This window comes from Lepeophtheirus salmonis, chromosome 1 (assembly GCF_016086655.4).
Source record: "Lepeophtheirus salmonis chromosome 1, UVic_Lsal_1.4, whole genome shotgun sequence".
In the NCBI taxonomy this organism is placed as follows: domain Eukaryota; kingdom Metazoa; phylum Arthropoda; class Copepoda; order Siphonostomatoida; family Caligidae; genus Lepeophtheirus; species Lepeophtheirus salmonis.
In genome coordinates this window covers 47,020,969-47,037,453 of record NC_052131.2, presented here as the reverse complement: position 1 = coordinate 47,037,453, position 16,485 = coordinate 47,020,969, and the positions used below count along the sequence as shown (strand labels likewise).

Sequence of the window (16,485 nt, the reverse complement as noted above, 5' to 3'; positions counted from 1 at the left end):
ATCTTCCTCCACACACAACTCACTAATAAAGGCGATCTGGGATTATAGATTAGATCTGTAATGGATATAATGAACTCCCTTTTAAAAAACTAGGCCTTCATTCCACAGAATTATCATACTTGCTAATTGCTTTTGGAGCACCAAGTTTCAACTACGAAAAATGAAATGTTCCAAGAAAATATTTCGATCCACAATTCCAAGAATAATTTCTTAGATCACAAATGAGGGATTCAATGGACGATGGATAAGACCACTTCTCTGTGTACATGACTCATCACTTTTTAACAGGAATTAATTCTTTTCTTCAGCAATTATTAATTAATTGAAGAATTATTTATTATTTATTTTCAAGACTTTATTGAGGAAGTTGCACAGGTATTCTCTATCCAATGGTTAAGTAATATATTAATTATTTATCATACCACCATTTTAAATTTAATTAAAATATGTAATTCCATATATTAAATATCCTTTTTTGGCCAAATGTCCCAAATGGTCATTTCGGCCCATTATACGTTAAGCAAGTTGATCACTTTGTTGTTGTTTTTTGTGCCCAATAGTCTTAGAAAGGTTTGTAATTATTCACAACTTAACTAGAGCGAATTTGAACATGCAAAATGACCGTTCAGAATACTGATATGAACAAAAGAAACCGAAACATGGACATCTCACAAGAAAAATGGAATGGTAAATTTTGTATTAATGAGGTATTGCGGCTCCTTGATGGACCACAAGAGAGCGATAAGGAAGGTAGAAACAATCCTTTTCGTCCTGGACCCATCTACCGAAGTTCTTCTGTTCCTCGCCCCCTAAAAAAAATATGACAAACGATGTAGCAAATTATCACATTCACAGATTATCCGCTTTTTAAATATATTTGAACACATTCATATCTGTGTCGATTTTAGGAAGGGCATAGAAAGTATTTGTTTCGAGCCCTGTATTTGATTTTGGGTAGATATTTTTTAAATGAATATATATAATATAACTGAGAGGTAAAAGGTTCTTTTGAAAATATAATGAACCATTTAAGGGCATTTAAGAAAGAAATTGATATTTAAATTCTAAAGAAAAGGTCATTTGAAAAATACAAAAAACCAAATAAAAAGAAGTAGTTGTAAAGAGCCCTGCATTTTAATTTCTAAAAAAATAAGTTTCAAAATGTATTATAAAGACAAAACTAGAATCGGCATTGGGTAGAAGGCAAAACCTCAACCTAAAGTCAATTTTTGTCATGCATTTTTACGTTTTGTGTTACCTTGACCATTGATCTTGACTTTTCAGAAATTTAACTGTGCCCATATATAATCCTCGTACAAAATTTGATTAAATTCGATCAACCACTTTTGCCCTAATCCTGGTGAGTAACAAGCAAACTAACTATTAACTAACAAACAAACAGAGGCAAAAACGTTACATGCGTTCAACTTTGTTGAAGATGCAATGAGATTCAAATGGTTAAAATGGAAAGAAGAATAAAATATCTTTATGTTTAGATATTATACACATGCTAACGCAAAAGGGTACAAAAATTATTTCATTTATCTATAAAATAAGGAAAATTTATCTCAAACTTTGATATTTGAAATTATCATGATTCATTTCAAATATATTTTGATTGCTTAACTAACCAAAGCGTCGTGGGAATTGTCATGGATGAATACATCAAAACTGAAGAAATTTTTTCGTGTCACTTACTCATTAATTAAAAAAAAAAAAAGATACAGATCAAGAGGCACCGATTGTGAAATTCTGGTCCAATGATGTAGATATAGATACTAGATATACATTTAATGTATAAAAAATACTAGATAAAGGTGTGCGTCAAATAATAAAACAAAATTTCGTTGGTAACTTGCATAATACTTTTTTGACGGAGTATTTTTTAAGTTTTGTATTGGACAGAAAAATAGGATTTGTAAATAGAAAGAAAAAAAATTAACGTACATCATAAATATGCAGGCTCACAACTTAAATTTTATTATAATTTTAAGAGCGATTTTATTCAATATTTAAAAAAATTGAAATCATAGAAATAAAATCCTCAGTTTGATCAATACCAATGGTGAATGTAGTGTTTATCTGTAGGTAACCAATATAGATTTTCAGCCTTTATCATTGCATCCATTAATTATTTTGGGGTAATATAATATCGTTTGGACTAGTAAAGAAATTTAAATTAGGGAGAAAATTTTCGTTGAACAATGATCTCAAGAAGGAAAAAATACTTACTGAAAAATGTGTTTCTTTACGCAATACTAATTACCAAAGTTATTTCCTTAAAAGGAAGAAATAACCTTTACTTCCTTAAAACAAGCCAAATAAATAATTACTCTATACCTGTATGGTTAATTGCCACGCAACCTCCTTGCAAAAAGAGAAACAATGACTAGTCGTATGTATAACTATGCCAATATGTACTGGTTGTGTCTCACCAAAATTGTATTTGAGATTGAGTAAGTCGGTAAGTAAGGCTGTACGGTGTCAATTTCGTACCTCCAGGTTCAATTATCACGTTTTAACAATGGGATTGAATCAAATCAGTAAGACAAATGAATTATAGGCGAATGACTTCGTGTCTATGATTAAGGATGTAATACCATTTCAGGGACGCAATCACGGGGGGCCCATCCCCAATAATTGTTTTAATAATAATATTTATTGGAATATTAATGATGAGTCATCCATGGTCAGTTTAGCCAGGCTCCCTAATATCAAAATTGTGATTAAGGGACTGCATTTAGTTCATAGAATGTGCTACTGCTTGGTTTAGTGTGCTCCTTGGCTCTTTTTGGAGGAATCATTCTCCAATTCATATCTTAACTCAGTCTTGGCATTGTACCCCACAGGAAGAAGTATTCTTTGATAGTTGAGAATTATTGCATTTACTTTATCTAGCCTTACCTTTCCCCAGATGTTTACATTTTCTAGTCATATGAGTGTATCTCTGAACAAATCCCACCGGTCATAGACCTTTTTCTATATCCGAAGGATCTTTCTATGAAGACATATAATGTTAGATTTTTATTTTTGGAAGATTTTTTTTAATTAGAAAAAGACATTTTTCATATCTGAAAAGATTAAATATGGAAATATTTGTAAAAAATATTTTTAGATGTTTTTTAACTGTGTATGAGTTAGAGTTGGTTGTCCAAAAATTGGAGGATCTCACATTTGATTTTACAGTTTATTGGTTTTATGTATTGGTCGTTCAAGTTTTTTCGTTGTAGCGAGGTGAATTTTAACAGATGAGTTGTGCGACTATCGGACCCTTCAACTTCCCTTCTCTGCTTTTAATTATATACGTCGACTTTTTAATCCAGAAAATTCACATGGCTGGTGACATAATTGGATTTTCTGCCCTTTCCTCCAACCCAAAGTGGCAATCGACTGTACTATGATTTTCTCGGGGTGTCAACTATAAACAATAAAGTCATTTAAGAGAACTTGACGTGTGATTGTTAGTTTTTTTTGTTCTGGACTAAATTAAACTCTGAAAAAACTGAAATACTCAACCAATATCATGGATTCATTGAAAAAGCATGGTCAACGTTTAATATGGCAGAAAACATCGTGTTATTAGGGTGATGGATGGGAGACCGATTGAGTTAAAAAAAATGTAAAAGAAATCAGTAGAAAGATTAGGTGGACTTGTGGTTACTCAACTTTCCATCATAACACATTCGGAAAGATTTAGGCTTGGAACACATATATAATTTCCAAAGTGATTCATTTGTTACGAGTAACTCCCTATGACTAATAAATTTCCACCCAGATTTTCATGATGGAGATAACATTTTTGAAATTAAATAAGAAAAAAGTATATCGTTGAAGATAATTAATAATCCTCTGAAATATGGCGACCTTTCCGTCATATCTTTTTATGTTTTACGGAAATCTCTTAACCCTTACTGGATAGGGCAACTTTGGACAGAAGAAAAATTTACGTCTGATGTTATTATAATTGATAACATTGGAATTATGTGATTATCAATTCTTCCAGTCAAACAGCTATCGTGTTTGGTACCTTTCATTAATCTTAATATTCATTACATCGGTGATGAGCATTATATGAGCTTCAAAACATTTTGCGATTCTTTCCACTCTATCACTTTTCCGTTTTTTTCCCTTGGCGTATTTGACTAAAACCGATCGATAATTTTCTCTTTGAATGTGAGACGCTCTGTCGATATAGCTATAACACCATAAGCGAACTTTTAAAAGGAGTATTCTGTTTTTTATCAATAGAAGAAAAATGATTTCTTAGCCTTTTACTCTGGAAAAAATGAGAAGATTATGAACAGAGCTATTACAAAGGCTCATCATATTTTGCATCCGAAACGTACTATGATACCTCCGGTGTTTTGTCGGTTTTGAAACTCCACTTAAATGTTTTTAGACCGATAGTCTTGTTATAAACAAAATCTACCATTCAGTATTTTGACAAGCTTTAATTTAACTTTTGCGTGATATATGGTTTTGTGTTTACTTTATCCCTTTGATAAAATTGAAGCCCCTCTTTGTTTTGTGAACGTATATTATATATGTGTACTGATCCCAATAAATTAATTTTCATCTTACAATTAAGTTGAAATATACATAAGTCTTGTGGGTAGAAAAAAGAAGTATAGAATGCGATTTACAGATTACTTCAATTACAGAATGCACACCAAAAGATATATTGAACTTCATTGAGGCAGGCAAGCAGACTATTTACAAAAGGACATTAATGATTGAGATGAGTTTCAATAAGATGGTGCACCGAAAACTACAGTAAGGGTGACACTGTCCTTTTTCAAGACCAACGTTCTATTCTGAGCTAAAACAACATCTCGCCAAAATGCCAATACTCTCGAATTTTCTTTCTGCCTATTTGTATAGGCCAGGAGCTGCCGAAAAAAGACACCAAATGTGTAGGTAACACATGTGCCAACATATGTATAATATTTAGTTAATGTGTTCTACTCTTTTCTGCTGTTAAATTTGTTAACATTCTAGATTCAAAATGGTTAATTTTCAATTACGCACTCCGTATATTTGTGTAAGGTTATGAGTCATTAAAAAGGGACATTGGTCAAATATTGACTTACTTTTAATTAAATCAAACTTCAGTTAGGCACAGAGATATATATATATCTGGAGAGGGGAGAGACTCCCCCCCCCTCTTTTCCCACTAATAACATTTCCCCCTTCATTGTACACTCTAATAAATGTTCTTGAATGAATTTATTTTCTTTATTAGAAATCCATATTTTATATAAATTGGTTTATTGCAGATTTTCTCGAATGTAAAAAGAAGAAAAATCCAATATCTAATATTCAAAGCATGCATGGAGATTAAACTCATGCATGTACCTTCTTACATCTATAAGTATTACATATACTTATAACAACAAAAATGAATAGAATGCGCATTTTGTAGAGCGCAAATCTTCACCTCTGGTCATTTTTCTAAATTGGATTTTTTGCTAAATGAAGCATATTTATTTAGCCGAAAATAACTAGAATGGGCAGTCGGTAGAGGCCAAGCCTCCACCTTTCGTTATTTTTTTAATTTGATTTTTGATAAATGAAGCATAGTTATTTTACCTAAAATAACTAGAATGACCAGTCGGTTGAGCGCAAAGTTCTACTTATGGTCATTTTTCTAAATTGGATTTCTTGTTAAATGAAGCATCTTTATTTAACCTACATAGAGACACCAATTTGAGCTCTATATATCAATATGTTCCAAAGCTATGGTCGATTATGTATTTTGAATGTTTTGACCTACCTTGACCTCTCAAAAATAAAATGGGCTCTTACTGTGAACTGTTAAAGTGGTCCCCAAACTTTTTCTTGCTGAAAATAGGTCAACAATTTACAATTTTGCAGCGAATTGGGGGAGCAAGATAAAATAATAATAATACACTTGAATCTACTGTGTACTCATATGGAACTTTATTAGAAGATTGCTCCAACATTACAATGCTATTATTATATTATGAAATAGTAACTTTATTAAAACATTGCTCACACTATGTAACGCAGTTACAACATCAACAACTGTCCTTAACACTAAATCAATAGGAACCCTTACCTTATTTCTTTGTTTCAGATGGTCCCATCTGAGGGATGTGGAAGACAAAGACACCCGAAGTGTGTTTCTTATGTCCAAGCTACTCGCTTGCCTTGTTTTGATAGCTATGACTGCAAAAAAAAAAACTCCACTTCCCACCGAAAGAATGTTAGAAACGGAAACAGGTTTTTTAGGACTGCGTTAGCGATATCTGAGTATTCTGCTATTACTTTAATCTAGAATACCGGCTGTTTTCTCGAGCACTCATTTAATACTGCCATCATATGCGATCTCCAGTGATTAGTCTTCTGTTTTTACTGACATACTGGATTCAGCTGGTTTGTTAACAAATGGGTAATGTATCCCATCCTTGGCCGTTCGTGGGTCTTTTAAAGCTAAGAATTAGCGTTTAACTCCTTTAAGAGTGAAGATAAATGATCGTGCACCATCTTGGTGAGTTAGGGTGCAGGCTCAGGTTTTTTCTCGAAAGAAATCATTGCAACTCCTCTCGTAGTTCAAATACTCTGGCGAGTGATCTCTTATGAGATAGCCATCTTAATATTGTGTATAAGAGAAGGTGCTCCGTTTTCATCTCCTCACAAAAATACTCAAACAGACGCAAGTAAAGCGCCTGTACTTTGATGTAGTTAATAACTTTAACTACATCATTCATTAGGCTGTCTAATCTTGTGGCATATCCTGGTTTTCAAGCATTTCCCTGTGAATATATACAATGCGTGGATCACATTCAGGTGGAACCTTCTTAATCTGAGCAGTCAGTCCAGACAAGTAGGAGGGTCTTTTTAACAGCATCCTCTCCTAAGTGTTCACGGCATTTTTTTTTAGTGGAGGGGAAGATCAGTTGTTTTAATAATAGCCTTGTGGCTTGGATAGTCCGGATTCAAACAGTGTGGTATACTTTCCTGGACTGTTTTGAGATGCTGATATATTTTAAAAAAATAAAGGTTTTACTCATCCTATAAGAAGGGTATATGAGAAGAATATAACTTAATTAACTGTTATCATATTGTCTTTTCACATAAATTCCGATTTAGCTGTAGCCTCTCACTCAATAAGAAACCCCTTGTTTTCGTTAGATTGGACTACCACGTTTGTATACGAATTATAAGTTTAACTTTTGGGTTAAACTATCAAAAGCTCGACTTTTGAGAGTTTTCATAATTTACATACCCAAAGTGTTGATAAAAATAGTTTATTTATATAAATTGAATATTGTTCGTCAAAGAATACAAATATAATCTACACTCAATTTTGAGAAAAATAACTTTAACTTGTTTTCGTGTTCAGAGTCACATATAAATTAATTAGTGACATATAAATAAAATGATTTCTCAAAATTTAAATAAAAAACCACTAAATTTTGTATCACTTTTCTAAATTGAACTAAAATACATATAATTAGTTATACATACATCTACCCCTTGTTTCTTCTTCTTTTAAAGCGAATAGTGTTCGTCAATATTTAAGATTAATTGTTGATTTATGCCTTCATTAAAAATAAATTAGTTTCAAGATGATCAAGGGAGTGAAATTACAAACTTGAATCTCATAATCATTAATTTTCTTCATACATGAGAAGAAAAACGTATTCTTACCCATGCTTGGTGTTACATTAATGGTATTAATGAACATCTATTTATGGCTTTTTTACTATGACAGAAAATGGTACATGGAGATGGAACATAACTTACTTTTTCCAAAAGACATTAAAACGAGCTTTACCAATCAAAAAGTTATATTTTAATTTCTTAATTTTAGTAAACATTTAATGTTTGGTTTTTATACAGTTTTGAAAATCAAATCATACAAGTGACGTTCTTTTTTTGTTGAATCATTCGAACTTTGGTATTTTAATACCCAGTAATTTTCTCATTTTTTGTTTCTCTTAAGAGAAGATTTCATTAAGAGATTTTAATGTGATACTAATTTTATACAAAAATATGCAAAACTTTATTTGCAATGTATCTTATTTGATAGTTGGAAATAATAAGTTGTTTAGGTATGTTAATTAGCTATTGGCAACTCTGCCAAATTCTTTAAATTTCTTTAAATATTTTATTCTTCCGGAATCAATCCGTTTCCGATAATCCGATTTGAACAGACCTGATTAATCTAAAATCCTTGCATTCCATCAAATCTGATAATATCCATATAAACTCTCTAAAATTATTTTTTGTGGGCTTATTTTGTGTTCAAATATTTTTGCAAATTTCATATAAATTATTTTGTGAATATAAGAAATTGAAGCAACAAACTGATTTTCATAAATCGCTTGAATAATACCTCAAAAGCGAAATTGCAATTTATTTAATGTTATAAATATTCTGACTAATTTACGACAATAAACGCAATTTCTTCACTACACCAACACAAAATATTGACTTACTATTTAAGAAAAATAAGTAATTAGAATCTTACTCAATAATAAAACAATTTGTACTCCGTTATTAATTATACAGCCTGATTGCTATGCATTAAAAATAGGAAAAATGCTGGTAAATCATGTACAATAGTTTTTTCCTGGGATAGAAACAAGTTACAAGGACAAAAATTAAAAGCATTGGGACTTCATTTAGAGTTGGATTATTTATCACATTAATAAATATACATCGACTATTCCAGAACCCTAGAAATTATATTTTATTTGCCACTACAAGAAAAAAAATTAGAATCATCCCTTAAATTGTATAAGTATCAATAAAAAATTAAAAATGGTAAATCATTTTTTTAAATACATTCATTTCTTTAAATTATATGAGGAAAAAACATCAGAAATTCCTATATCCAATAGGAAATAAAACAAGTTTTATATTTCAGAAAAGTGTTATTTGTGTTCTATAATGATAGAAAACCCTTTTAAGTTTAGTTTAGCTCAGTTTTTAAAATGACGTGCCCATTTATTGAATATATCGTACCTTGGTATTTTAATAGTTAATACCAGGTGATTTTTTTATTTATCTTTAAATTATTTTTCATTCATTGGTTTTAGAGAGAAAAAAAGTACACAATTAAAGTCAAAATTTATCCTTTTTATACTTTTGTATGAAACCTTTGCAATGTTACATGTAAAGCGACTACAAGATTTCGTTTATATGACTACATTAAACAAAAATATACTTACGGATTATATACATACTTATATTTAAACAGACAAGTGTGTTTAGTTGATGTATTCATGAATAAACCCCAATATTGACCAGCATTCCCTAATTGTAAAAAATATTTCCCAGGACTCTGTTCAACATGAATTTACAGGAAATTAGAAAAACTGGTATGTACCTAAAATAAAATTTTATAATAAAAAATTATACATAAACCCAAACTAAAAACAAATTAAATAAGAACCAAAAATTTATATTAGAATAATGAAACCTTTATCCATTCATGCATAAACACATGTAAAAAATGTTAATTTTAAAGTATTATTATTTTAGTGATAGCATATTTATTTTTAAAGGCTTGATATTAAATTTGAAATTACATACTTAAATTTCTCATTTTGATTACCTTTACAGGGAGCACTCATGAATAAGAAAAAACAGATATCCTTTTCAATACTTTGAATTGAAATAATAGGTCTTATAATATATTTAGACAGTTGTAGTACAACCCTCTTCTTGATATCTCAACCTATAGTCAACACGATTGACTTTTTAAATGGATTTTCTCCTAACCTAATCATCAAATTTTAATCAAAAACAATACAAATGAAAGCTGAATAAATTATTATTGTTGTCGTAACAAGGACACTCTACATTTTCTATGATTGGGGAATAAATATTCGTTGAACGATAACATTTCTTTTGGACTGACGCCAAACTGAATTGCTGCAAAAACAAAAAACAACGTTCTACCTACGCATGAATAGCTGTTGCTGGCTACCAAAGTTCACTGTTAAACAACGGCCACTCTCTGTAACGCCTTTATAATTTGTCATATTCTAAGTTTAAGACCCTAAAACTGTAATAACAGGCTGAGCTCTATATTGTCTTCAATAAAGGTTCGTTGAGAAATGATTTATATAAATTGAAAATGATTTCAATTATTAAAGTTTGTATATGAGGATTGAAATTTTAGTAGGGTATGTGGGGCAGAAGTACCCCAACGAAAGCCAGTTTCATAAAAAATGACCTTATATATTGGTGGAAACATAGTCATACAACTTTTCATTGTTATTTATTATTGTTTTTCTGAAGAAGTTTGGGTCAATATCCTCTTTGTTTTGATGCCTATGATAACAAAAAGATTCATTTCCTTACTATGGGAAAGGGCTTGCTTTCCCACACTACGAAACCCACTAGCTTATAATTTACAAGAGCTTTAAAATGATTGAATTTTTCTACAAAAAGAGAGCTTTTCTTTTTCAAAGTCAGCTTAAGTAAAGTCATCTGTTTAAGCAAAATAAAATAATCTTTAGTGAAAAATGGAAGCCAAAGAAAGCAAGTTGCCTTTCTAATCCGTGCAAGTAACACCAACATCATGAACAGACCTTCTGCTTTTATTGTTTGGAGAGTAAAGAAACGACTTGAAGCTGGTGATAACCTTGAATGGAAACCTTGTGGTGGTTGACTAACCAAGTTAATTTTTTAAGCCTATCTAAGAATGAAAATGACTGTTCTGTCCCAAAAAAACATTGACAAGTCCATAGTGTCAAGAACGATAAAAGTTGTTGGCGATAAGTTGCTAAGGTCTTAGAAATGACATTTACTTTGCCAATTACAAAAAAGCATATGTCACCGAGGCTGTAAATGTTTTCAGAATTATTTTAAACATCATGCAAACAGGTTCGTTTTCTTTTCGAGACGAAAAAACCTTCACTGTTGATCCTGTTATTAACAGAAAACTGATAGATACAAAACCCTAGATAAATCCCGGGAAAACAGGATCCTGAAGGCGAAATCCTTTTCCTGATCCTTCAGACCGTCTGGTCTGACTCAGAGCATGTTCATAATGTTGGTGTTGGCGTTATTTTTATGGACTAGAACGGCAATTTTCTTTAATCTTGCTTCCATTTTCCACTTAAAATGAATTAATCTGGCCTAAACTTCTAACACTATTGTGCCAAAAAGTTCAAACCGGATGTATGCAACAAATGCCAACTAAACCTCTTAAATTTTCATTTTTATAGCATGCCAGGACTTTTCCAACAAACATCCAGCAGATTTATTAAGCTCAGATGGGGAGGGGGGGGGGCTTAGCATTTTTTCCTTTCATCTATTTTTCATCTAAAAATCGTTGTAGATAGTGTTTTTTCTTGATGCCTTCCAGCAGAAAAAAGAACCCTCGAGTTAAGAAGACAAAGTTAAAAACAGACATGTTGTTAAAAAAATCAAAATGTTGAACCCTTTAAATCCTTTGCTATACGTCCTATGTAATGATGATGATGACTAAATAAAAAAACAATTGTTTTGATGATTGAGTTTATAATTAAAGTGTTATTTTCCGTAACTTTATAAAGTCATCATGACTCAACATTTTCTATTAACTCCTTTTGTTCATCCACCATGAAAACAAGAAAAAAAATACATTTGTATGTGTTGAGCCTAATAAAGAACTATTTTCAGCACCAATTCTATAAAAGTAGGAATTTTTGGTTGTTTATTGCAGAAATAAAATCGATTTTTCATTAATACAAGCATATCTATGTATTCGTAAATAGATATAATCCATTTGACCAATCGAAATTGCACGATATGAAGCAATAATCGCTTCAAGAGGCATACTAATAATTAGTAAAAGGATATTTTCGTAAATTAATTGTGTACTCGTATTTAATATATGTATTATTGAAACATAAATGGTATTGTTACCATGCTATTCAGGCATTAACTAAGTGGACATGCATATTTGAATATCTTCTAAGAAATTTTTGCATCTTCAAAAGTTGTTCAATTGTACTTTTTTAACATGTACAAGATAATCTAGGATTAGTTTTAACCTTACCATAATTGAAATGGAATATTATTTTTAAAGATATCTTTACCCAACTCAGACATATTATAACAGTATGATGGGGACTAGCTCACACTGCAAATGAAGTATAAGATTAGTGCAAAGAAATCTTTGCGCATTTTTGGAGGAAACGCCTTTTGAACTCTCCCTCTTTAACTTTTTTGAGCGCCCTTGGTTTTGCAATGTAGGATATGACAAAGACGAAGACCAATACAAGATTTTAGAACCAACAAGTACTCCCTGATCGCAGCCGCGTGGGGAAAAAATTTCAGGAATACACATTACGTACTGGCTGCAAGTTAGTTACGAAGAATACCTGTCAAGTTGTTCAGAACAAGGAGAAAAATATTTAATTAGATATTGGTTTATTGTAGAACATACTTTGATAAAAACAATAATTTGAAATACTTATAAGACTACTCTCTACATCATTTTGGATTCTAGGTACATTGTACAGCACTTTATATTCGACTATAGACAAACAATGATAAATTTTTGGTAAGTACAACATTTCCACACACCCTTAGATCATATTCACATCATCGAATATAATTGTTGAATTATTTCAGGCGTTAATTTTATTGATTATTATATATATATTTTTAGTAAAAACATTTTTTTTATGGCATTTGGTCGATGATGCAACCATGATATTTATGTATATGTCTATGTTTTGTTAAATTTTTTGAGCTTTTCACGTATTTATATTTTATTAGACAATCAACCAATTCAAAAACTGGATTATCGTATAGGAAAAGATATTATATTATTCCAATGGTAGACATATAGCATCAGAGATGCTAATGCCAAGTGATATTTAATTAGGTATCCTTGAAAATCCTACTATTTTTTATTTTAAATGCAATTAATCACGAATTTGAACTTTAATCTTATCATTAGGGCTGTAAAGCCTCAGATGTTTTTAGTGTTCGAGTATTTTTCTTTTCTTTTTTTTGCTGCTACAACCTAAATAAGGTTTTTAATTTCTACAGTTGTTATCAAATGTTTTCCATGGGCTAGAAGATCATATATAAAATGTAACCACGAGTGTCTGTGTACATGAACAATACGATGAGTAACGTTCACAAATTATAGTTAGTGATGCTAATCGTGCGTATTTTGGGCATGTTAAAAAAAAAGAAACTGAAAATCTACATGGAAAGCTTGACAATTTGAAGATGTTTTTGAAGGAAAGCAGCTTAGTTGTCATACTGTTTCGTTAGATCCCCTACAAACAGCTGTTACAAAGGGAAGGATGAGAAGGAAATAAACAAGGACATAGTCATAATTCCTCTGATGTCGATCCTCAATCCTACTCTGAGTCCAACAAAGGCTCACAATTATAACTCTTCAACAAGTCTTCAAGATTTCTCTCCGTTCTTAATGAGACCAAACGAATGTTCAATCAGGTTTTGAATATAATTGCATGTAGTTTGAAAATAAGTTTACTCCTGAGGAATTAAGTAATTATAACAACAGTTTAGGGGAAAAATACACTTGCGTTTGCCCACTCCCAAAAAGCAGGCGATATTTTTATTACTAATTATAAGTTTAATTCCTTGTTGGATTCAGTGTATAATTGACGATCGAAAACGGAGTAATTATTGAATATGTCCTAGTTTGATACGAAGTGGGACCTGTGTTTATTTGCTTTATCTCACAGCTGCTCTCAGGTATCTTCATGAAATGCCGTGGCAGATAAGCTGAAGATGGTTGGAGTTACCATCTTCATTTTTTTTTTTTTGCACCGAAAATCCTTACGATTTTCCTCCCTAGTTATCACTGCCATATTTTGCTGTGACTAAGCCTGTTATAAAACTCTGTGTCTATCATTTAAAGAAACCATGAATGTAAGTTTATCTCTAAAAACTTTTTTACTTAGGTAAAATTAGGATAGGGAAGCATCAGTTAAACTCTACAACAGCGTGCGTACGTATCCTATTCAAGATTTTTTTAAACCCTTGATTGAAGCAGTTAGACAATTTTTGGGCTAAGAAACTTCATAAATGCAATTGCAAATATAATATAAATGGATAATCAAACAGAAAAAACCAAATGTCTTATTAATGACCTTTTTTGATGCAAATGTATTGAGTCATCCCAAAAGTGCTAAAGCCTCGTGTATTTCTAAAAATTATTTAGAGGAAATAATTCATTTTTTTATAAACATCAACAATAACCGTCAATTAAAATAGACAAAGTAAATAATACGTGTCTTTGACTAACAATCAAGATAAGTTGTGGATTGTTATGAATTGAAAAGTCCGTGTTCCGAGATTGTTGCTGTCCAATGTACTGCAACTTTGTTCTTCCTCAAAGGTGCCTCCAAAGGAACCTTGGATCCTGCAATAGGTAGAGAAAGATGGCGAAGAAATAAATGAAAAAGATCTCGTCTTTTGTATCAGTCATAAAAGAGAGACATACTCGAAAATGGTTTACTCTTGGTTAGTTTTGCTTAAAAAAACTTAGAATAATTGAACTTATACGACCGTCTCATTAAATTTGCCTTTGAATGATTGGGAAATTTATTATTGGGCTGTTGGAAATGAACCTACACCAGAGGAGTTTGATAATTAAGTAATGGACAAGATTAAAGAAAATGTTTTAAATGTAGATCGTGAAGAAAGACTGTCCTTCCCTGATCTTTAGTAAAACATCTTTAAACATCAACATAAATATGATTACTTCGAATAATCTAGCGGATATAGACGTTTTTGTAGTAAATTATTATTGGTACGTATTTGATCTTTGGATCGATGGACTAAATCCTTCTGAATGTGTCTCTCATCTTCGGGAAGAAGTGATTTTCTCTGACTTTCCTAATAGATGTTAGGATTTCCTTAGTTTAAGATATTAATGATAGTTACAGGCTTTTTTAGATGCTTTAACATATTTTACTTACAACGCTTAAGAGATCGGAACAGTTGATTTTTCAATTAGATTATGGGTTGAAAAATAATATTCTTTGGATTCATCTCTTGCAAGGGAGTTTTTGGATAAGAAATTATCTTCAAGGTTTAAAAAAGATCTTGATGAGATATCGGATAAGACTGGAATTCATCTCAATTCCTGTCGAAGACAATTTGACAATATCAAAAGAATATTCAAGACTTTAGAAGAGATGTCGGACCGCTATGTGCAAAATATTATACTTTAATTCAATTTACCACGTGGTTAGCTGAAAAATACGCAGCATTAGGGTTTTTAAGTAGTTTGAAATTTGAAGGAACAAAAAAGACTGAATTATTTATCGTTCGAAGCTATTTTCGTATCATCACTTGTTCTCATTGATAAATGGATGGATGGGGATGATGCAAATGATCAATGTCTAGCCAGATATTTTTTATCACGTTTAAGAGAATTAAGACTCATTTTAAATAGAGGTATGGAGCATCGAAACTATGTTTGCCAGGGACTCTCTTCACTATCCCCTGAAACATATGGTGAAGTGAGTCATATTTTAAGCCCTCTCAAGGAGCATCCTAAATATTGCTACAGGATTAAATAATAATTAAGAAGTGAAATATTTTTTTGTCCATGTGGTAGAAAAAATTGTGGAGTCCCTCAAGTCAATGTGATTATTTAAAGCAGAAGTCAACACATTTCTTTGGGCTTATACTGAAGCTGTGACGTAGAATAAGCAAGCTTGTCATCGATCATGAAACGAAACTTATTTTTAGAAAGTACATGACATTTCTATTGCCTTACGTCCTAGCATTTTATCATTGATAAACTATATTGGTTAGAAAGATGACGACTTAAAAGTGTTTGTATTTTATTAAAATAAATTAACATGTTTTTAATAAATTATTAGTTTCAATATTCAGTTCACATCATTTATTCTGATTCAAACAATATGGAGGATACTTATTACATCTAATTTTTATTATTTATATATATACAAATATTTAAATTATATTTAATTATTTTTTGTTTTTGTGTAATTTCATGTTATACTTTAATCATCAATCAGGGTAAATAATAAAAAAAAAAATTTTTTTATTTTATTATTAACTGTGCTCTATTTCAGTAAATGTTTTATCTGTTGATCTTATATGTACGTAATTATAAGTATTTACTTTATGGAAACAAAATGCAATAAAAAGTAAAATAAACACTTGAATATAATAGTTTTTACATGTTTCCTCCTGTTGTAACATGTATAATCCTACCCTGTACCATGTTTCCTCCTATCCTGTATCATGTCTCTTCCTGGTGTCTCGTTTATCCTACTTTTAGTTAGTTTCGAAAACACCAGTAAATGATTATTAATTATTGTACTACATCAAAAATACTCTGGAATTATTTATCTTAGGTAACTACCCATGTCCTGTTGCCTGGGCAATGAACTATCTTTTAAATGGTGAAACTTACAACAGTTTAAAAAAATATTTGTTGTAAAATGTATCCTCACTCTGCCCTATATCATTGATATATACGAAACCGGATGCAAC

General features: G+C 31.0%; 1 pseudogene; it reads left to right on the top strand.

Annotated features, from left to right (window-relative positions):
- Positions 1–617: 617 nt before the first annotated feature.
- LOC139906967 (acidic fibroblast growth factor intracellular-binding protein-like) lies at positions 618–15,913 on the top strand (annotated as a pseudogene).
- The last annotated feature ends 572 nt before the right edge of the window (positions 15,914–16,485 follow it).